Raw genomic sequence first — 25,498 nt, 5'->3', positions numbered from 1 at the left:
AGTTTGACCATTTTCTGCCATTCATTATTCCTAGTCAATTCTCCAATGAGAAATTGAAATGGAAGGTCTAAAGCAAACGCAATACCGAGCTCACATCCGCATCACAGAATAAGAACCAAAGAAAATATTGATTTAAAAAGAGAGATTTGTGAGTGGTGAACTTGTTTATGCTCAGCACTGTACATCAAAAGGATTCTGCAAATGCTTTCCATTTTTACAACAGAACAGAAATAACAGTCGTAAAAATTGATAACATCCTACTATTCTAGACGCGTAGTAACAATATATGTTTAGAGCAGCTTCTGAGCAGACAGACAAACAAATGAGCACTGTTTAAAAGGTAAAACCTATAACAAACCTCAATTCTCTTTGTCTTCTTTCTCCGTCTTTGTCTGTTTGGTCTAGCTGTGTGTCGCTCTAAGCAGAAGAGACGTCTCATTCATTTGTTCTGCTCCAGGTCTGACATTAATCCAGTGAGTGAAACACATATGCCACATCTGCCCAACACAAACCATCCACAGCAATTACTGTACATTACACATGATCAGAGTCACAGATTCCATCCACGAGTAGCAGTGCGATATGGCTGTATATCAGCACTGGTGGGAGGCGTGCGTGCTTAAGCGTCCCACCAGTGCTGATATACAGCCCTATCGCACTGCTACGAGTGTGATATTGCATTTATACAACAGTTCAACATCACAATCCTGTATATAAATAAGAAAATCAAACACGGAGAGTCTAAAAACCCTATTTTTATTAGGAACTACTTTCTTTCTCCGTTCATTCACATCTTCAGCTGACGTCAGAACAGCAGAAGGCGTTACTAATTCGCCAACGTCACTTTGGAGCTAGTGTTTGAATGACTCAATTTCAATTCAATTCAATTCAGCTTTATTTGTATAGCGCTTTTACAATGTAGATTGTGTCAAAGCAGCTTCACATAAATGGTCATAGTAATTGGAACAGTGTGGTTCAGGTTTTAGTGTTTAAGTTCAGTTCAGTTCAGTTTAGCTCTGTTCAGTGTGATTTAATCATTACTGAGAGTTCAAACACTGAAGAGCAAATTCATCGATGTGTAGCTCTACCAATCCTGAACCATGCGAGGCAGTGGCGACAGCGGAGAGGGAAAAAAAACTTCACCTGATGGGAGTGAAGAAAAAAAACCTTGAGAGAACCAGACTCAGTTGGGCACGACCATTTTAATTTCTCCGCTGGCCAAAAGTCTTGTGAAGAACTTCCTTCGCCGTGGTTTATGCTGGAAGATGGCCTCAATGAAGACTCGTCTGTCCCTGGAGCGTCGCTGGAATCAGACTCATGTTTAAAGTGTCTGTCTAAAGTGTCTGTCTGTCTCTGTCTAAAGTGATGACAAAACTGCTGATTTTGCTTACACTTTAAGATTATAAGGCTAAACGTGACATGAAATGCCATCCATCTACAGAGATATCTTCTTACATTGTTACAGTCTACAGGATTTCTCTGTTGCAATCGGGATATCACAATAATTAAATCCAAAAATAACAAAAAATCCACTAACGTTACCAGACTGCTGTTGTGTTTGCGATAAGGAAAAACGCTAAACAAGTGCAGACTTTGCTTATTTCAATCTGCCAACACAACACACATTCCTGATATGCGAGCAAATCGCTATAAATACAGCATTACAACATACAAAAAGAGAGAGATCATCTAACCTGCCAACATGTCTCTGAAAAACCAGGAGACCGAGGGGGGATCGGGGGGGTGGGAGTATGGGGGGTGTTCGGGGGTGAGGTTGAGAACAGGATGCAGCGGGTTTTGGGTGGCCACTTCGATCGGGTACTGTACCAAAGTTGGCAACCCGGGGTGTTTAGTTTACAGGCTGTACCAAAGAGGAGGGTGGGTGAAATTAGGGTTAGGGAAATTAGAGATTTTTAGGGAGAAATAAAAATGGGATGTTGCGGGAGACTCAACCCAAGCTCATTCTGGAAACGTAGCACCGCGTTTTCTTTACGTGGCCGGAGGTACGTAAGGCCGCATTTAGTTTTTTTTCGAGCGAACACTGAGGGGCGGTGTGGTGCCGCTCCGCTCCTCCTCTTCGCGCTCGCCGGCTGACGGCTCGCCTCCGAGTGAAGGGCTTTCCCGATGCAACCAGTTTGTCCGCTTAGCTCACAGCGTTGCGTCGGCGGAGTGGACGCCCCGGAGGAGGAGGAGGAGGAGCCGGCCGCGGGGACGACGACCGGGATCGAGTCCGGGGAACAGCGGTTCCAGAAATCAGGTAAGATGAAAAACGGAATTCGAAAAATAAGGGCGAGAACGTGGCAGGATCCGAAAACGTGTCGAAATCGAAGACGAGAGATTTTGTTTTTTTTTTTTCTGGACGGCTTTTGCGAACTGTCGCTCGGGTTTAGGGAAGGAGGAGGAGGAGGAAGAGGAGGGTCGGCTAATTCGGCGGCTTTTCGCGCGAGAACGGCATGGGTGCGAACGGCAAGCGCTCCCGAGAGGCACCCGAGACGTGAAAAAGCGCGCACAGCGGCCTCTCGCGGATCCGCTAAAAACAAAAACCGCTCTAATACGTATCTCCCGGGACGTATCTCGCGGTCCACAGAAACGTCTACGTTTCCACAATGAGCCCGGGTTGGGGAGACTGGTCTGAAATACGGGATACTCTCATAAAAAACGGAAGTGTTGGCTAATGTGCTTACCAGTTTCATATTGATTTGATCTGCTATTGTTAAAAATCAGACTCTTATATCTTCTAAGCGTAAGGGCCTATTATGCGGTTCTGTCGCCATCTTGTGGATAGAAAATGTCAACTGTCGCCGATGAGCTCTCAATAATTGTAAATATTTTAAAATAGGCACTATTCTTGCAAATAAACTTCATAGTTGCAATCTAAACAGCTACATTCTCCACTAAAAAAGCCTCAAAAGTATATTTTGTTGTGAAACAGCAGTAATATTTGTCAAACTAGTGTCTGCTTGTTGCTGGCTGTATGTGGGCGGAGTAATACACAAAGGGTAAAGAGGCTGTACGGATGCTGATATTACTTAAATATATCATGGCTATCAGCCAATCAGATTCGAGATCCAGACAGGTATAAACTATGATAGAATATGTTTTCTATTACTTATGATTATTTACTTTTTTAATTCTCTCTCTTCCATTACTGAATTTATAGCTCCTTTCACACATACAGACCTTTCTGAAAAGTCTGTTCAAGAGTTCGCCCTTGCTGATGATTGATTATGAAGCTTGTTTGGCATGCTGTCCTGGGAGAGAGCCCTTAGCTGGTGAGATCCTCAAGCCTGGGGCTCCCTCCCGTTGCAGGGTGAGAGGGGAGTCTGAGCTCAGGTAGGTCTCGAGAACTCTGATTGATTATGAATTGGCTATGGAGATTATATGCTAAAATCATTGCTTGCCTATAATGACGATTTAATTTGATAAGTTATTTATGTTACATGTTTTGGTTAGTGGGAGGAAACCGTGGGGGAAAACCTACGCAAACACAGGGAGAACATGCAAACTCTGCACAGAAATGCCGGCCTGGCCAGGTAAGGTCTAAGCCAGTGACATTCTTGCTGTGAGGCAATGATGCTAACCACTGAGCCTCCGTGCTGCCCTGATAAGGAAAGGGGAGGAGTAGGGGTGGAAGGAGGGAGATGGCTTAAGATGCTTTGGTTATTTATAGTGATTTAGGGATCGTCTGATTGGTGGATCGTGCGTTAGCTACTGAGGATCAACTGCTGTCAATCAGAAGCGCATGCTCCTCTCGAAATTAGTTTATAAATAAGTAATGCTTTGTAAACAAATTTCAGGAGGAGCATGCACAGAAGTTTCAGTATCAAATACGTCATTGACAATTATTCTATGATCCAATCAGTTCTTGACCAAACCCCTATATATACCAAAGGTGTCTCACGACTTTAGCATCCCTCCACCAACCCGGACACCTCACCTCTTAAGCATTACATTCCCAGTGGGGAGGATTCTGGGGCCGGGCTAGATACGTCGCACAAATCTCAACTCCTCTATATTCCCTGGTATGTTCAGTTTCAGTTTCAGTTTCCTTTATTTATGTCATTCAACACATCACAATAGAATTGTAATGCAGAACGAAATTACGTTGCAACAGACCCAACAAGAACATAAAAAACATCATTATACAAACACTATCAAATCCTAACATGATAAAAAAGCTTTTATAATTCCATAAAAATATAAAAATATAATTATGTAATATATAACCTATTTTTTAAAAATCTCTGAAGAGAATAACTTAATACTTAAATAACTATTTCGCCATTTGTTGTAATATTAACAATTTATGCTAGTTTAACAGATTTATTATTGAACACTAGCTATCAACAATGTTTAAGAAATGGTATTATTCAAAAGTCTTATAATGACAGGATAAAAACTATCCCGAAACCGCACTGATTTGCACCTCAGGCTTCTGTAACGCCTGCCTGATGGCATGAGTGAGAGCAGGCTATGACCAGGTAAGGGGAATAACACGAGTTGGGGTGTCTTCCCCGAGCTCAGGACAGCACGCCAAATACGCCTTCTTCTTAAACGTTTGCAACTTGTGAAGCTTCGCTACGTGTGAACAGCCCCTTTTAAAAATACTGGTAAATTCGTTCCGGCTATTTTCCAGAAAGACAAGTTGTAACATTACCGGTAATTTGCCGGAATGCTGCGCTGTGTGAACGCAGAAGGAAGATTGCCGGAAAGAGCGAGTGCACGTCTAGAACATGCTGACATTAGATGTCTACTTTCGCCAATCAGAATAGTCAGATGCATTCACGTCCGCGCCGTTTACGAAAATAAAAGCCTTTGAATATTTTTCCAGACACATTTTGCTGCTAGATGTTAGTCAGATAACGTTTCTGTGTTCTTTCTTAATGCTCACTGTGTAAATAATTATTGATAAGATGTATACGATGAGCTATTGTTTGTTTACCTTTAAGCTCTGCTTCCTTCAGTTGCTTGACGCGTCGCATGTGCCTGAAAACCACTCTAATTGGTCCACCGTTTTTATGTTGTTAAATTGAAAAGAAAAGGACTGGGTGTGTTTATATCACCCCAATATGACTGTCTGTGCACTATACCTACACATATGTCTGTCCAAACAGCTTGAAAAGTAGATTTTTCACCATAGGTGCCCTTTAAGCATTTTTTTCGATTGTCTACAGATCAAACTACTGTCATGCTGTGTTCACACCAGACGCAGAACGCGCAGATTAATCGCACTATTTGCGCGTAAATTGCCGCGTGAACATTTAAGTTTACTTGCTTCATTCGTGCGTCAGATCCGCTTCATTCGAGTGTCAAATTCACTTCACAACATACGCAGATTCGCGTGACGGGCAGGGCTTCTGTCTGCCCGGTGACTCTAGCCTCATAGCTAAATGGCTAACATGGATTTTATTAAGAAAATAACAGTGTTTATGTGCTTTATGAAGACTGAAAAACAGCGTTGATACGTTTAGGGTCCTGTCTGAGTCCACTACATCCTTTCAGAGGTGCATCCAGCTCTGTGAGCTCATAGACTCCTCCAGAAACTCCAGACACCATCAACAGATTCTACGTCACAGTCACGCCCCCACCAGAGCAAGCTTCTGATTGGTTAACGCGGCGCGAATGTTTGCTGAAGTTCAGATTATCGAACTCGAGTGATTCGCGCGAAACGCTCGTTAAGCACGTCAAACACGCAAAACGCTCAATTCGCCCTGCGCTATTCGCGCAATTTGCGTCATTCGCGCCTATCGCGCCGCAGGATGTCTATTTATTATACAATGACTTGCCTTATTACCATAACTTTACCTAAATTAACCGAGTTAAGCCTTTAAATGGCGCTTTAAGCTCACTACTAAATACTACTAATAACAAAATATTATGCAGTGTCGGTCCACCATATAGTATTCTCACAGAAGCTGAACCAAGTCTTTTTTTCAAAAGGATCTTCAGTCTGTTCATCTGCTGAAGGACACATCTAAAGAAGTTGCCGGTTCGCCTGGAGAAATCAGGAAATAAACAGCATAAAGCGGCGGCTCTGAATGATGCATGAACTCCATGTAAAATTGATGCCAGAACTCTGGATTATGTAAGTGTGAGAAGTTTTCCTGAGAGTCGAGAGCTTGCGTAACTCAATACGTTACTACATCTGCCCACAAACAAACACTCACCCTGTGGGCTCTCTTTACTAGCTGACTTTTTTTGGCTGAGATCATTTTTCCGACCCCAAACGGCCTTTTTTGTGCAGAGATATTGAATAACAGGGCGTAGTAAGAACATATCGTGGGTTTAAGAGATTCAATAAAAGTAGATGAGTGAAACCTTCAAATATCAGATGCGGCAGATATATATATATATATATATATATATATATATATATATATATATATATATATATATATATATATATATATATATATATATATATATACATACAACACATACACAAATACACTATCTGACAAAAGTCTTGTTGTTTTAGGAAAAACAAATAACAACTCAACTTCTAGTTGATCATTTTGTATTAGAAGTGTCTTATATGAAAGGTAAAAGTCTCTAGATTTTGCTTATTTGAGCACAATAAAATATGATCATGCCTTGATTTTGACTCATTTGATTAGGACAGTAAGGTCTGACTCTGCTCAGACTAAAGTGTCATCACTGAACAGAAATAATGTCCAGTATAGAATATAAAGTCCTGCTGCAGTGGAGACAGAATGAATATTGTGTCTGACTCCATCATGAGCTTGGAGGACTGCATCCATACATCTCTGACATGACTCAAACCACTGATTAATAAAGTCATCTGGAATGAAGAAGAAAGCGTTCCTGCAGGACTCCCAGAGCTCATCAAGACTCTTTGTGTTCATCTTCAACTCCTCCTCCTTCTTCTTACCCGAGACATGCTCAATAATGTTCATGTCTGGTGACTGGGCTGGCCAATCCTGGAGCAGCTTGACCTTCTTTGCTTTCAGGAGCTTTGATATGGATGCTGAAGTATGAGAAGGAGCGCTATCCTGCTGGAGAATTGTCCCTCTCCTGTGGTTTGTGATGTAAAGTGCAGCAATGTCTTGATACCTCAGGCTTCACCAAACATGACAGATTTCTGTGAGAATCTTGGCTCCATGCAAGTTCCAGTAGGTCTTCTTCAGTATTTGTAATGATTGGGATGCAGTTCAACAGAACTGCAATCTACCTTCTGCCACTTTCCCAAATGATCAACTAGAAGTCAGGTTGTTATTTGTTGCACTTACATCTGGGATCAACGACAAGACTTTTGTCAGCTAGTATACACTTCATTAAATATGTACTCATTACATCACCTATGAATAAAATTACAACTAACTATGTCTTAATGTAATAACTTATATTTGATTGTTACTAGCAAGCTTAATTTGATTGTAAGGCAATAATGTTCATATTTCCTAAAGTTGCTTTGAAACAATTATTGTAAAAAGATATATACAAATAACTTGAACTGAATTTAATATAGTGACTCACTATTAGTGAGTTATGAAAGTTCTAATGTGAGTTAAGATGATCTGATATTTTGCATAGTAAATCCATCATGATGTACTTTCACTCTCAGTTCTGCTCATGAGACTGAATCTCTGTTTGTGTTGTGTTTGTGTTGATCATGTGTGGTTTTTTGCGCTGTAAACAGTTTACTCATTCAGACAGATTGAGCCTCGGCGCTGCAGACAGAAGGCTGATCGCAGCGGGAGACTCTGAGTTGTGTGTGTGTGATTACGTGCCTTTCTAGATACTTTTTGTTTCGGAACATGCAGCAAAAGAATAGAAAAACTCTATATAGTGAGTTATAAAAGTTCTAATATGAGTTCAGAGTTGTCAGATTAAAAGATTAGAAGTTGTAGATGTAGTGTTATATGGTAATACAGTGATGCAAATCTCCCGTTCCACCACATCCCAAAGGTGCTCTATTGGATTGAGCTCTGGTGACTGTTGTGGACATTTGAGTTCAGTGCACAATGTTCAAGAAACCAGTCTGAGATGATTCACGCTTTATGATATGGCTTGTTATCCTGCTGGAAGTAGCCATCAGAAGATGGAGACACTGTGCTCATAAAGGGATGGACATGGTCAGCAACAGTACTCAGGTAGGCTGTGGTGTTGACACCATGTTCATATGGTACTAATGAGCCCAAAGTGTGCCAAGAAAATCTCGCCCAAGCCATTACACCACCACCACCAACCTGAACCGTTGATACAAGGCAGGATGGATCCATGCTTTCATTCTGTTGATGCCAAATTCTGACCCGAACATCTGAACATGTCAGCAGAAATGGGGACTCATCAGAGCAGGCAACGTTTCTCCAATCTTCTATTGTCCGGTTTATGGTGAGTCTGAGACCGCCTCAAGGTTGGACGTGTTGTGTGTTCAGAGATGCTCTTCTGCAGACCTCGGTTGTAACGAGTGCTTATTTGAGTTACTGTTGCCTTTCTATCAGCTGGCCATATGACCTCTGGCATCAACAAGGCACTTGCGCCCACAGAGCTGCTGCTCACTGGAGATTTTCTCTTTTTCGGATCATTCTCTGTTAACCATATAGATGGTTGTGCGTGAAAATCCCAGCAGATCAGCAGTTTCTGAAATACTTCACCCCAAAGGTTATTTGTTATTCTTTATTCCTTTAAATAACGTAGCCTATTTGTCTTTTTAATGATTAATGAAGGACTTATAATGCTTTGTTTCATTGTTTATCTTTATTTACACGTAGCTGAGCATTTACAGCTAATAGTCTGTTTCTCTTCGTTCGCATCCCGTCCCTTTGTGCCACCTGGCGGCATAGTCGCAAACTGCAGCCATCCCAAAAAACACATTCTTGTTTTCTTTAGAGCGGCGGCGGTACATCCTGCGGCGGTAACGGTCACATTAAACTCTCACCTACTGTACATTTATTTTATTTCTACTAGTTCCCAAGGAAAGACTTCTAATGTTTGTTTATAGTTTAACTCAATAACTAAACCCATAATTCATATGTACACATATAATATTCACACATCATATGTGTAATATTTATCTGTAATATTTGTGCTTCAATTGTTTTTATAAATTATTTATTATTATTGATTATTTAAATAACTAAATATTTAATTTAATTTAAATTAAAGTCTAATAATTTAACAAACAAGGGCAGCACGGTGACACAGTGGGTAGTACAATCGCCTCACAGCAAGAAGGTCGCTGGTTCGAGCCCCAGCTGGGTCAGTTGGCATTTCTGTGAGGAGTTTGCATGTTCTCCCCATGTTGGCGTGGGTTTCCTCCAGGTGCGCCGGTTTCTCCCACAGTCCAAACACATGTGCTATAGGGGAATTGGGTAAGCTAAATTGGCCGTAGTGTATGTGTGTGAATGAGTGTATATGGATGTTTTCCAGTGATGGGTTGCAGCTGGAAGGGCATCCACTGCATAAAACATATACTGGATAAGTTAGCGGTTCATTCCGCTGTGGCGACCCCTGATTAATAAAGGGACTAAGTCGAAAAGGAAATGAATGGATTTAACCAACAATTGCTCTTCTTCACATCATCTCAAACCCATAAGATGAGCAACTGAATACACCGGACTGTCTGTTTAAGATGTGGTGTGTAAAGTAGGCCAAGAAATGTGTAATTCATCAGTTTGGATGAGCTCAGCACAATAACAGCTCGGCTTTGATGTGCATCTCCAATCCGTAACGAAGCCGCTCAAATGAAGGTTAATGAGAATTCAGCTAATTCTCTAATCAGCCCGTCTGTGCACAATACTGCCCTTTGAAATGTAAAGCAGCAGCAGCCAGTTCTTCTTTGTCTGTGTAATGAGTGATTGTTCGTGAATGAGTGAAGCGCAGTGTTTACATCACTATGAAATCTTTCTCTAAAAGATTCTCTGGCATCTAAAGGATAGGTGAGACTATATGCAGATGAAGGATGATCAACAGATCCTGGATTACAGGTTTTTTTTTTTACTGTTATCCAGGCTGTTTTAAAACTTGCTTGTGATTGTGAGATTGCTATTTTTATTATTATGCATCAACAAGTTTATTACTTACATGTCTATTTATTTTATATAAATAAAATAAATTAAAGCTAGAGTCTCATTCATTCATTCATTCACTTTTTTGTTGACTTAATCCCTTTATTAATCCAGGGTCACCACAGCAGAATGAACCGCCAACTTATCCAGCACATTTTTTCTGCAACCCATCTCTGGGAAACATCCACACACACATTCACACACACACACACACACACTGAGGACAATTTAGCCTACCCAATCCACCTGTACCGCATGTCTTTGGACTTTTGGGGAAACTGGAGCACCCGGAGGAAACTCACGCGAACGCAGGGAGAACATGCAAACTCCACACAGAAATGCCAACTGAGTCGAGGATCGACCCAGCGACCTTCTTGCTGTGAGGCGACAGCACTACCTACTGCGCCACTGCTAAGCTAGAGTCTAATAAATAAATAATTTCTTATCCTCATGTTATGCAATTATTGTATGCAATACTACAGACAATAAATAAGAATTATTAGAAAATATAAGAAATAATATATTAGTTTACTAAAATAGGAACATTGTTCCAAATATTTGTACTAATTTATTATGTAGAAACGTTACACATATAATGTGTAAATATTTTGGGCTCAAATTTAAGGATCAAAGTGCATTGCCCAAAAGCATTAAGAGCGTGTCTGAATCCACTTTTGCTATTTTAAAGATACTCTTTGCGCCCTGGTGCATGGTCTAACAGGGTTGTGCTTATTTACTTACTGAGTTCCGAGTGTGTCGTGAGCATAACGTGCATTAAACCAATCAGAGTCTCGTCTCACATTGCCTTTAAGAGTCAGTTGCGTCACGCCATGGTGCATTTGCTATTTACATGGTGGACTTTGTGAGTGTAAAAACTGAACGCTTCACTAGCGAGAAAACAGTTTAACCGAGCATCTGCAGTGGGAGGATAAAAAAATCTGCCTCCTTTATTCGACTTTCACTTTACTTTATTTTACGCTTTACTCCTTTACTTTGGTGGAGTGAGGAAACAGTGGAAACTCACTCCACTGAAGACTCCATTAGCCGACAAATTTAATTTCCTTTGTTAAGCGCAAATAATTGTTTTATTTTTAAATTCAGTTCTAATTTCCAGCAAAGCAATAAATAAACAATGTAAAGAAGTGTGGTCAAAAAACCAAACATATATATCCAAATTATATCCAAACACACGTCCTGTTCTTATGCCCTATATAGTGATGCAGATGACTCCAAAACCTCACAGATGGACAAATCTACACTTGTTTGTATTCAAACAAATATAAATATGCTTATAATAAATTATATGCATTAGACAAATGCATACTGTCATGAATAAACTGAAAAAGCCCCCGGAGATGGAGGCAATGGTGTTCATATTTATTTAGAAAGTAATTCTCATATTTGCAAAATTTTAATTCTTTAATTTTTTTACTTATGTAAAGATATTTGTGTGGTGCTTTGCATTTTGTATGTTTTAAGCAACGTTTAAGTGTTTGGACCTGCATGAGTGCATAACTAACGCGCTCTTCACTGGACTTTAGAGCAGCTTTTAGTTGGTCAATGGTGCAGTCTTTTTCAGTTCATCAAAATAGCAATGCACCAACAATGCGCCTTAACACACCTCCTTTATAATCCAGCACACCCATGAGTCCACAAAGTGGCACAAATGTATTTTGCTATTTAAACAACGTGATGCAAAACATGAAAATTAGAGTTGCGCTGGTCTGAAAATAGCAACAAATCACATCATACACATTGTGTGCCTTATTGTGCTAGTTGTATGATAGCGCCCTTTATCTGTAAATGTGTAAATATGAATTATGGGATTAGTTATTAAGTTAAACTTGCAAAACAAACATAAAATAAACAAACATTAGAATTATTTCCTATTAAAAATAAAATAAATGTTTTTATTTCTTATGTATTTTTTCAGAATTGTGAGATGTCAATATAAAATTCATAAAAATAAAGTGAAAAGTCTAAGATAATTGCGAATTATAAAGTCAATAAATATAACACATATAGAGCCCTATCATACATCTGGCGCAAGGCGCGACGCAATTGTTGTTAGCTAGTTTCGGCTTGGTGCAAGAGTCATTTTGACGTTTAAATAACAAATGCATTTGCGCTCATATGTGCACCCATAGGCGTTCTGATCTAAAAAAGGAGGTGTGTTAAGACGCATTGCTGGGGCATTGTTATCTTAAGGAACTAAGTGAAGTTTATTCATAAACTAATTTCGAGAGGAGCACGTGATTATGATTGAACACGGCTGGTTCTGCATTAGCATGCATGATCCACCAATCAGGCCATTCCTAACCCACTATAAAGAGCCAGGGTTTTTTCACTACAGTCATCTTCGATTTGAAGAATCCCCCCTTCCACCCCTACCTTTTCACCTTTCCCTCTATAGGGCAGCACGGTGGCTCAGTGACTAGCACTGTCGCCTCACAGCAAGAACGTCACAGGTTCTAGTCCTTCAACAGGCCGGTGGTCGTTTCTGTGTGTAGTTTGCATGTTCTACCCGTGCTTGCGTGGGTTTTCCCCGGGTCCTCCAGTTTCCTCCCACATTCCAAAAACATGCACAACAAGTAAATTGATAAATCTAAATTTGCAATTCAGGTAATCTTATAACGCAGCATATCTTGTAATAGCATTCAATTTTTAGTCATCAGCTCTTATCAAGGGGGAGTTGTCGAGATCTACCTGAGCTCAAGGCTCCCCTCTCTTCCTCCAAACGGGAGGGAGCCCAGGGCTCAAGAACCTTCGAGCTCAGGGCTCTCTCCCGGGACAGCATGCCAAACTTGCTTATAATCAATAATCAGCTAAGTGTGAACTTTTGAAAATACACTGATCAATAGACCAGATTAAAGCAGGTCTATAGTCCAGCGCAAAGCGTGTTAGTTGTGCGTCTCGCTTACACACTGCTTAATACACACAGGATGTACAGCAATACGCAAATATCTTTACAAATGCAAAATAATTAAAGGATTTGGTATTAAAAACAAACTTAAATTTGCCCACCTGTCAGGTTTTAGACCATATGGGGCACAGCATGTGTATTAGGATATAACTCAGTTGTTCGACCACACTTCGTTATTATTGTTCATTTATTCGTTTGCTGGAAATTAGAACTGAATTTAGAAATAGTTTTGAAACAAATCTTTGCGCTTAACAAACTAAATTAATTATAAATAGGCTAATGGATGTCTGTGCGTACAACACGTTTGCCTATCTACGAGAGTGAAAGTGAAAGTAGAGAATGAGGAGCCTCATCTCTCATTCTCGCACTGCAGATGCTTTGCTTAACGGTTTTCTTACTAGTGAAGCGTTCAGTTTTTCCACTTACAAAGTCCGCCATGTAAATAGCAAATGTGCTATGGCGTGATGCAACTGGCTCTTAAAGGGAATGGAAGATGAAACTGATTGGTTTATTCTCAAAACACACCCATTACTCATTAAGAGAATAAGCACAACCCCGTTAGACCATGCGCCACGGCGCAAAGTGGATTTTTCATTCCTTAGGAAAGCAAAAGTGGATTCAGACACGCCCTTAATGCTTTTTTGCCCTGCGCTTTAGACTTTGCACATGGATCGACAAAATAGTCCATAATGTGTTTTATACATTATGCCACGGAGAGTCCTCGTAAACCATATGTGTGAATGTGTGTGCGTGTCTGTGTGAGTGTGTAGAATAGAGAAGAAGAATATAACCAAGGTCTGTTTTTTTTCAAGGAACTCTTGAGTATTAAGAATTATTTTTTGTCCATTTATTATGGTCTGCTGTTAAAAAGACTTAATAATAATAGACAGACACACGCTCTCATACACAGACACACACGCACACACACACACACACACACACACAGGCTCTGTTCTCAGTTTCCCGCTGTTGCGTAGACCGGAGCCAAACATCAAAGGCTCCTTCACTCTCACTGTCGCCATAGCAACAATCAGCAGAGGATGGACAAGGAGCCTTGAGGATCAAACACTGGAGGACACTTGAAAAGCAGCTCTTTCAGTGCAGCCAATCTATTTTTACACACTGAGAGTCATAGAACAGCGATAAAAAATACACAAACCAAATATGATTGCAATATTTATTTTACCTCTTTTACAAGATGTAAGATAAGTGTCGTGTCTGTAAAGTTTCATCTCAAAATGCCGATCAGATTATTATGTTGGCTTGAGAAAGCCAACATACTGTTATACTACTCTGTCCTTGAAAACAAACGTATCTCCTCCTAGGCCGTTCATGCCACAAGGCTCAAATGTGGTCAAAATGTGCCTTCTACATTCAAGATTGTTGCTATATCTCCTCATGTCTATAAGACTTATCGTTTTTTTAATAAAAAATGTTAAATATAAATTTTTTATAACCCTGGGCATATAAAAACAATTATACAAGCCCCAAATTTGGCCAAAAGCTGTATTTAGATGCGTTAGATTTTGTTGCTATATCTTTAAGGTTTATCAGACTTATAGTTTTCCAATAAATAGTTTTTAAGCATTATTTTTCTTAAAATATGGCAAGTCATTTTTGACTTAAATTTAATATTTTTTACTGATTTTTGCATGTATCACTTTCACACTTCTTAAGCATTGTATTTTCAAAAAAATACGGCAAGCCATTTTTACATAATGTTCATTCCCTTAGTCCTTTTATTAATCAGGGGTCGCCACAACGGAATGAACCGCCAACTTATCCAGCATTTGTTTTACACAGCGAATGCCCTTCCAAGCCGCAACCCAACACCAGGAATACATAATGTTCAAGTCCAGTTTTTGACACTCATAAAGGCTGTCATAGAAACATCGGGGTTGATTTAGATCACTCATATTGCCAAGAAGCTTTGATGTATCATCACTAACCTGTCAAATGTCCCCATAGCAATTAAACAGTATAACCTAGCAACCATTTAAAAATAGTTATATCTCTACATCAGAACATCGTAGGGACCTGGGCATTGGCTTGTTTGACTCATGCTAGCAAATGGGACTTCCTGTGTACTATGCATGCTAACAATGATAATGGAAGCCAAGTGCTAATAACGATTAGCTACATGCTATGAATGATTATCTAAATGCAATAACATATGCTAGAAATGCCTACTAAGTATTAGCATTTAATCAAACATGTACACGAGCATTGCCATTTAGCAATTGCTTGGCAATGACCTAACAATGCCATAAACGTTTTAGCAACTGCCTAGCAACCACTTAGCAACCGCTGCCGTGCTTCCTGCCGACTGCCATTCCCAGTCCTAGCGCAGTCACGTTGGCTTTCTCAAGCCAACATCAAAGTTTATCAATGAACTTTAGGTTCTAGTTTATTATACCCTGCTGAATATGTCAATGTCGGGGTCAAAGGAAATTGTTGTTTATGTAGCCTGTGCGTTTAAATGCAAACAAGCTGCTTCTCTTTGTCTGGTTCTCCCCACCCACCGTTCCCATGTGTGTGTCTGTTTCTACTGTGTTGCGTCAGATAAACAGCAGTTAGTGACAGAGATAGACATGCATGAAGCAGAGATCCAGTCAAAAATACTATAGTAAGTCTAATGATGACTTCATGAAATGACGAGTCACACGTCACACACAAATGCTGTTGCAATGTTTGCAGTACACACGCACATACACGGACATGTTTTTGCAGATCTACTCATGGCAAATATGATAGGATACAAGTTAATCACTGCAAAAAAAATGACCATAGTTTCAATGCTAAGTATGGTAAAAACTGCAACAGGAAAAATTTGTAACCTTTCTCATAATTCCCAGCATGACACTTAAATTTTATGTCTTTGTGGACATTGCTGTGGTTCCTTTTAGTTTAGTTTAGTAGTTTGCTTATAAATATATAATGTATATACTATGTAGAGATTAATATCACAGGAGTAGCCGTGTGATATGGCTGTATATCGGCACTGGGTTGAGGCCACATTCTGAGCGCCTTAGTGTCCCACCAGTGACGATATACAGCTATATCGCACGGCTACAAGTGTGATATTGCGTTTATACAACAGTTTGACAGTATAGTCATGTATATAACAGAAAGTCAAACACGTAGAGTCTTAAAACCCTTTTGTATGCAAAACTACTTTCCTCCGCCATTTATTCACATCTGCAGCTGACGTCACAACAGCAGAAATCATTACTACTTCACCAACGTCACTTTAGAGCTAGTGTTTGAATGATTCTCTAGCGTAATGTCTAAAATGATATTAAACAGATGATTTTGCTCACATTTTAGGATTATAAGGCTGAACAGCATGAAATGCCATCAGTCTACAGAGATTTCTCAGTATTTCTATGTTGCAGTCGGGAGATCACAATAATTAAATTTCCTACATTTGTTCATTCTTTCGTTCTTTCATTCATTCTTCATACATTTATTCATTCATATAAATATGAAGTATATATATAATATTAGATGTTTTGTTTATTTATTTAAATAGGAATTATATATGATATTAATTTATTTTTTATTTATATATATATATATATATATATAAATACGAAGTATATACAATATTCATTTGCTCATTTCGTTCATTTATTTTTATAAATATGAAGTATATATAACATTCGTTTGTTCGTTCTTTCATTCGTTCGTTCATTTATATAAATATAAAGTATGTATAGTATTTGTTTGTTCATTCTTTAAATCGTTCAATCGTTCGTTCATTTATACAAATATGAAGTATATGTAATATTCGTTTGTTCGTTCTTTTGTTCGTTCAGTCGTTCATTTATATAAATATGAAGTATATTTAATATTCATTAATTAATTCATTTATTTATTTCTAGGAAAATTCAAGCTATGGATAATTGAATTTTTACATTGTTTGAATGAATGTTCCATTGATGTTAGCTTATAATGATGTTCCATTGATGTTTTGAGAATGTTCCATGTTGGTCAGTCATCGAGTTTGCCCGTCTTTTTCTTTAAATTGGGATGAAAGTATATTAGTCCAAAATATTGTCATTCATCAGCATTACTGAAAAGTACCATCCGTCTGTTCCTCTTTCAGATTAATAAGCGCAGTTGAAGCCATCTAACGCTGCAGACTAATTGATTTCTTTTTCTGCAGAGTGACTCATTTCTGTTGTTGAACTTCAGACTAAATGTCTGTATTTATACTCAATACTTCATTAACATGATCCGATAGGGATGTTTGAGGCTGGGATGAAATTAAATCGAGTGTCAAAGGGCTCCGTCTGCCTCACAATAACAAATTACATCTTAATGAATGGAAAATGATGTCTCCACTGTCTGAAGTGCAAATTGATTAGTGCAGAATTGGCATCTGCACAGCCAGCCATTGACTGATACAATCACAGTGAACGTACCTCGGTAATGTATAGAGTTACTCATTATTAGGGCCAGTTTGTGAGTTATAATTCTCCAAAGCAAGAGTTATTGATTTATGTCATGTTTATCATGTTTTGTTTTATTTTGTGCTTGATTTATTTAATGTTAATGTGTCTGTTATAACATTTAATGAATGAAAAAACATTTATTTTCCATTTTATTTTGTTTTGTGTTTTGTTTTGTTTTGCTTTATTTTGTGTTTTGTTTTTTGTTGTGCTTTGTTTTGTGTTTTGTTTTGAAATTTTTGTTATGTTTTGTGTTGTTTTGTTTTGCATTGCTTTGTTATTTGTGTTGTGTGTTTTGTTTTGTGCTTTGTTTTGTGTTTAGTCTTTTGTATTGTGTTTAGTTTTTTGTTTTGTTTTGCGTTGCTTTGTTTTTTGTGTTGTGTGTTTTGTTTTGTGCTTTGTTTTGGTTGAGTTTTTTGTTTTGTTTTGTGTTTAGTTTTTTGTTTTGTTTTGTGTTTAGTTTTTTGTTTTGTTTTGTGTTTAGTTTTTTGTTTTGTTTTGTGTTTAGTTTTTTGTTTTGTTTTGTGTTTAGTATTTTGTTTTGTGTTTAGTTTTTTGTTTTGTTTTGTGTTTAGTATTTTGTTTTGTGTTTAGTTTTTTGTTTTGTTTTGTGTTTAGTATTTTGTTTTGTGTTTAGTTTTTTGTTTTGTTTTGTGTTTAGTATTTTGTTTTGTGTTTAGTATTTTGTTTTGTGTTTAGTATTTTGTTTTGTTTTTAGTTTTTAGTTTTCTGTTTTGTGTTGAGTTTTTTGATTTGTTTTGTGTTTAGTTTTTTTGTTTTGTGTTTAGTTTTTAGTTTAGTTTTTAGTTTTTAGTTTTGTTTTGTGTTTAGTTTTTTTGTTTTGTTTTTAGTTTTTAGTTTTGTTTTTTAGTTTTTAGTTTAGTTTTGTGTTAAGTTTTTTGTTTTGTTTTTAGTTTTTAGTTTTGTTTTGTATTTAATTTTTTGTTTTGTTTTGTGTTTAGTTTTTTGTTTTGTGTTTAGTTTTTTCTTATTTTTGTGTTTAGTTTTTAGTTTTTTAGTTTTGTGTTTACTTTTTTGTTTTGTTTTGTTTTTGTGTTATGTTTTATTCTGTGTTGTGTTGTTTTGTTTTTGTTTTATTTTGTTTTGTGTTTTCTTATTGTGTTGTTTTGTGTTTAGTTTTGTGTTTTGTTTAGTTTTTTGTTTTGTGTTTAGTTTTTTTTGTTTTGTTTTGTGTTTTGTTATTGTGTTGTTTTGTTTTGTGTTTAGTTTTTGTTTTGTTTTGTTTAGTTTTTTGTTTTGTGTTTAGTTTTGTTTGGTTTTTTGTTTTATTTTGTTTTATGTTTGTTTTGTGTTAATTTTTTCGTTTTGTTAAGTTTTTTGTTTTGTGTTTAGTTTTTTTTGTGTTTTGTATTTCCTATAATATTTTGTCTTCTGGAGAAAGTTTTATTTGTTTTATTTCGGCTAGAATAAAAGCAATTTTTAATTTTATTAATGCCATTTTAAGGTCAATATTATTAGCAATATTTCCCCTATTATAGCTGTCATGATCTCAAACGATCCAGGCTTGCAGATCACTGGTAATCCACTTTGCGTTTGTGTGGCGAATGTGATGTCATCGTGGTGTTTGTGGAGGTTTGTTTTGGGTGTATGCGACATAATTTCGACTGGTGGAGCACACAACAGTTTTTGAAACTTGAGCGAACAGTTCGTGTCGTGTGTGTGTTTCCCAGTGATGGGTTGTGGCAGGAAGGGCATCAGCTAAGTAAAACGTGCTGGATAAGTTGTCAGTTCAATCTGCTGTGGCGACCCTTGAGTAATAAAAAGCCAAAAAAGATCATTATTAAATGCATGTTTAGAAATGTGATGGAAATAATCTTCTTGTTAAACAGGAATTGTTAAAAAATATACAGGGGGGCAAGTAATTCAGAAGGGCTAATAATTTTTACTTCAGCTGTGTGTATTTGTGCAGTTTAAATGCGTGTGTGTGGTTGTTTTTCTGCACTAAAGCGACTGATCAGAGGTCAGCGGCACCAGCCGTGTTGTTGCCATGGCAACCGTTTCTCTAGCAGCAGAATCCGTCTTTATTCTCCTGCTGCATCAGAGCACTCAGACAGATAATCTCCAGCCAGAGCAAATTCAGGATAACCTTCAGATGCTGATGTGTGTTGAGCTCACGTTCATGTTTCGGGGCCCAGATATCTCAGCTCTATATATGTCAGTTATATTTTAGTGTCACTGAGATACTGCTGTGATTTGTATTTACAGTTTTGCAGTTGTTTTTGTTTTCAAAACTGTATTTGTTTAGCATATTTTAATTTTTAATTAGCATTTTAACAAGTTACATTTTAAAATTTTACTAAAAAGTCACAAAAAAAGTGACCACATAAGTATAATTAAGCATTTTAAAATGTATTTATTATTTAAATATGTGTTCATTTACATTAAGTTAAACTAAATACAAAGTATAAATATTTATTTGAAAACTACCAAATATCAAAGAACATTTTTGGCTTTTATTCAAATATTTTTTAATTTTTTTGTTTTGTGTTGTGTTGTTTTTGTTATGTTGTGTTTTTTGTTTGTGTGTTTCTTTTGTTTTGCCTCCTGTTTTGTGTTTTGTTTTGTTTTGTTTTGTTTTGTTTTGTTTTGTTTTGTTTTGTTTTGTTTTGTTTTGTTTTGTTTTGTTTTGCGTTGCATTGCATTGCCTTTTGTTTTGTGTATTGTTTCATTTGGTTTTGTTTCGTTACATTAAGTTTCGTTCAGTTTCTTGTTGTGTTGCATTCCATTGCGTTTTGTTTTTTGTTTTGTTTTGCATTTCGTTTTGTTGCGTCGCCTTTCATTTTGTTTTGTTACATTATGTTTAGTTTAGTTTCTTATTGTGTTGAATTCCATTGCGTTTTCTTTAGTTTTTTTGTTTTGTTTTGTGTTTTTTTTGTTTTTGTTAATTTGTTTTTTTTTTTTTTTTTTTTTAGTTTAGTTTAGTTCAGTTCAGTTTAGTTCAGTTCAGTTCAGTTCAGTTCAGTTCAGTTCAGTTCAGCTCAGTTTAGTTTAGTTTCGTTTCAATTGTTTGTTTGTTTGTTTATTTGTTTGTTTGTTTTGTAGAATATGTTCAGATACTTAAAAAAACTAAGATAACTTAATGAATATGCAAAAAAAGTACAAATATTTCAGTAAATGTAAAATTACACTTTTGGCAAACCAAAAATGTACTGTAACATCATTTCACAACCTTTTAACCATCATTGATAAATTCAGCTTTAAAAGGTTTAAAGATCAAGGCACAAGTATCACAAAACATATTTCTTTTTCCATCGGTTTAGTCCCCTATTTATCAAGGGTCGCCACAGTGGAAAGAACTACCAACTATTTCAGCATATCTTTCACACAGCGGATGCTCTTCCAGCTGCAACAGAGTACTGGGAGGCACCCATACACACTTTCACACACACTCATACACTACGGCCAATTTTGTTTGCCCTATTCACCTATAGCGCATGTGTTTGGACTGTGGGGGAAACTGGAGAATCCAGAGGAAACCCACGCCAACACGTGGAGAACATGCAAACTCCACACAGAAACGCCAACTGACCCAGCCGGTACGCAAACCAGAGACCTTCTTGCTGTGAGGGGACAGTGCCAACCACCACTGAGCCGAAATAAATTGGAAAGGTTACAAACAGTTAATGATAAACTTCATTGTGATGCATTTTTTCAGTGTGTTAACATTGAGTATTGACAGTGAGTGTGTGACATCATCAGAATAGTTGAATCATCATCATCATCCTCCTCCGCTGTGCATTGCAGTAACATTACTCATCCATACCACATGTGTGTGTGTTGTGTCTCCTCATCTGAACAGATTGCCTGGAAACACACAGACTCAGAGAAAGTGGCGTCATCAGGCTCCGGATGGGAATCTGCAACTCTATCCGCTTTTAAATGGAGCGAGACAAAGAAACGGCACTCAGTTTCCAGCACTTCAGTGTGTAAATGCTTGCAGGAAGGTAAATGGTGTGTGTGTGTGTTTATGTGCTGACTGGGAAATGTTATGTCATGACTGAAGCAGATATGATGGATGAGTGTGAGTTAAATGTATATGTAGAACACACAAAAGCATTTCTAACCTGCACTATTGTAATTTTGTCACTGTTTATAAATTTACAAATTATTTTGCCTGTTAATATTTATACACCTATACAAACTTATACATACTTACCGGCCACTTTATTAGGTACATCTTACTAGTAGTGGGTTGGACCCCCTTTTGCCCTCAAAACTACTCTACTGCCAGCAGGATAACGTGCCGTATCATAAAGCATGAATTATCTCAGACTGGATTCTTGAACATGACAATGAGTTCACTGTACTCAAATGGCCTCCACAGTCACCAGCTCTCAATCCAATAGAGCACCTTTGGGATATGGTGGAACGGGAGATTCACATTATTTATTCGCACACACACACACACACACACACACACACACACACACACACACACGCACGCACGCACGCACACACACACAAACACACACTCATACATACACAATTACATGTACACACAGACACACACTCACATGCACACACACTCAGATTTACATACTGTAGATACACACAAACACAAACCCACAAACACACAATCACATATACACGCATGCACACAAACACACACACACTCACACACACACACACACACACACACACACACACACACACACACACACACACACACACACACACACACTCACATATACAAACTTATATACACAAACAGACACACACACACACATATACATATTTTTACACATGCGACCACACACACACATACACACAGACACACAAAAATATACATAATTACATACACAAACGCACTCACATACATATACACACTTACACACTCACACACATACACACATGCACAGACACACAAAAACATACATAATTACATACACACACATGCACACAAACACACACACAATTACATACACACACACACACACACACACACAGTATACAAACACACACACACACACACACACACACACACACACACACACACACACACACACACACACACACACACACAGTATACAAACACACACACACATTATACAAACACACATTATACAAACACACACTCACAGCATACAAACACACACACACACACACACACACACACACACACACACACACACACACACACACACACACACACACACACACACACACACACAGAGAGAGAGAGAGAGAGAGTAGCTGCTCTTCAGGTTGGACAGGCAGATTGTTTCTCTGAACTGTGCAGGTCAGACCTGCTCCTGCTTCACCCTGGTGACTGTAGCCATCGGCAACTTAAAGCATGTGACGCGCACAGAACATGTTGACTGTTAATATTTCTGTGTGGGAAACTCAATGCCAGAGATGGAGAGCATGACGAACTCTACAGTATCACACACCAGCTCTGAGAAGTGAGAGCATTCCGCATTTAACTCTTTCCCTCCATATTTGTATTACAAAATAAATATTTGAGTTATAATTCTGATTTATATTTTGATAATTAAACTTATTCGCATACATAAGGCACATACAAGTTACTTATTACTACGTACACTCACCGGCCACTTTATTAGGTACACCTACCCCATTTGCCTTCAGAACTGCCTTAATCCTTCGTGGCAGAGATTCAACAAGGCACTGGAAATATTCCTCAGAGGTTTTGCTCCATGTTGACATGATAGCATCACACAGTTGCTGCAGATTTGTCGGCTGCACATCCATGATGTGAATCTCCCATTCCACCACATCCCAAAGGTGCTCTATTGGATTGATATATGATGAATGTAGAGGCCATCTGAGTACAGTGAGCTCATTGTCATGTTCAAGAAACCAGTCTGAGATGATTGAGCTTTATGACATGGCTTGTTATCCTGCTGGAAGTAGCCATCAGAAGATGGAGACACTGTGGTCATAAAGGGATGGACATGGTCAGCAACAATACTCAGGTAGGCTGTGGTGTTGGCACGATTCTCAATTGATACTAATGGACCCAAAGTGTGTCAAGAAAACATCCCCCACACCATTACACCACCACCACCAGCCTGAACCTGAATGCATGTAAATATATTTGTTTTGCATATTTATGTATTTTATATGCCGTGTGTGTGTGTGTGTGTGTGTGTGTGTGTGTGTGTGTATTTATTTATACATGTATACAGGGCTTTACATTACCTTTTTTAATCACTGGCCACTGTGGCTAGTAGTTTTCCCATGTTACTAGCCACTCTGCATTTTCACTAGCCACAATTTTGTTGTTGGGGAAATAAATTTCATATGCATAAATTTGATGTCGACACGCTAAAATTACTTGATTTAAGTTGTGTGTTAGGTCCACATGCGTCCTCATTCATTTCACTTTTTGTGTGTCGAGTATGAGTTTGCTCAATGAGCATAAGCAAAGGAGTCATGGTTTAGTGTTATATTGCAATTAGTTTTTATTTCACATGACTTTTTAGGGCTCAAAATTATTGATGTACCAAATTTATCTCTATAACCACATGAAACAATAATTATTTCTTAGCCACAATTTTTTTTTTGTTTTAATGTGTGAAAACAAGCAAAATATATATATAGCTGTATACTATACTTTTTATTTAACAAAGCATTTCTTTAAAAAAGAAAGAAAAGCAATTGAATTTTAAAAAAAGAACTAGTCATGTATCAAAACATATGCACAGTAATCTGTGCATTAAACATAATTCAGGTCTAAAGGGGTTAATGTAAAGCCCTGCATGTATACATATACACAGTACACAGCTCTTTATTATACAAATATTAACTTTTATCTTGTATATGATTAATGACGAACAATCATTTGACAGCACTTATAAGTTCCCATATATATTTATGTATATACATATAAATACACACCGTCCATGAAATACAAAAGAAGTATATTTATATATGCGTATTTATATATAATACAACTTTGTAAATATGTATGTAAATATATTTTTGTTATTTTGCATAGATATACACAGCATACACACTGCAAACTTATAACTTGGATGTGAAGAATTATTCGACAGCATTAATTGTTTCCCATACATCAAAGCTCAGGTGTGTTTATAAACCCCTCTGAATGAACTAAGCAACAATAAAGATGGAAAAAATTAATGTAAGCCGATTGTTATCTTCTTTTTTTCTTTTGAGAACAAAACATGTGTGAGCTGAATGCATTTAGTAGGAATATGGTACATTGAAGGAGGAACAGCTGCCAAATTCAGCCTCGTGTTGTTCTAAACCAGCTTTTCCTTCCTTCCTGCATTAAAACACAAAAGGAAATGTTTTCTCTGATGTCCAGAGCAGCTGTTTACCAGACTGTGACAGTTCCTACAGGTCATTTATTTTCATTTTACTGAACTGCTTTATTGGCATTTTTAGCTTTAGTCATCTATGGTACATTAAAGTCATTTAAGCAGCCAATGCTCATCAGCAAAAAGGTGAAATATAACTGCTTTATAAATATATACACACGTCCACCACAACAGGAAGTAAAAAAAAAAACTGCATCTGCGTTAATTGCGTTAATCTTTTTAACGCGTTAATTATTTACAATTAATCGCATGCGTTAACGCACTAATTTTGACAGCACTAATATATATATATATATATATATATATATATATATATATATATATATATATATATATATATATATATATATATATATATATCTAGGCCTATATACATACATATATATATATATATATATATATATATATATATATATATATATATATATATATATATACATACATACATATACATACATACATAAACACATACATACATATATATATATATATATATATATATATATATATATATATATATATATATATATATATATAGGCCTATATACATACAAACATATATATATATATATATATATATATATATATACATACATACATACATATACATACATACATAAACACATACATACATATATACACACACATACATATATATATATATATATATATATATATATATATATATATATATATATAGGCCTATATACATACATATATATATATATATATATATATATATATATATATATATATATATAT

General features: G+C 37.1%; 2 long non-coding RNA genes across 2 annotated transcripts in view; one reads left to right on the top strand and one right to left on the bottom strand.

The window, feature by feature from the left end:
* LOC147841218 (uncharacterized) overlaps positions 1–1,513 on the top strand; it is a 46,947-nt gene extending 45,434 nt beyond the window's left edge. The window contains exon 5 of the long non-coding RNA XR_015506514.1: positions 406–1,513. This is a non-coding gene — a long non-coding RNA (uncharacterized LOC147841218). The remainder of the gene's footprint in view (positions 1–405) is intronic.
* The window catches only part of LOC147841212 (uncharacterized), a 1,204,737-nt gene that overhangs the window by 222,684 nt on the left and 956,555 nt on the right, over positions 1–25,498 (bottom strand). The window lies entirely within an intron of this gene.

Source organism: Danio rerio, chromosome 13 (genome assembly GCF_052040795.2).
Source record: "Danio rerio strain M-AB ecotype USA chromosome 13, GRCz13ab, whole genome shotgun sequence".
NCBI classification, from domain to species: Eukaryota; Metazoa; Chordata; class Actinopteri; order Cypriniformes; family Danionidae; genus Danio; species Danio rerio.
Note: the sequence above shows the minus strand (reverse complement) of the source record. Positions and strands in the feature narration are given on the sequence as shown.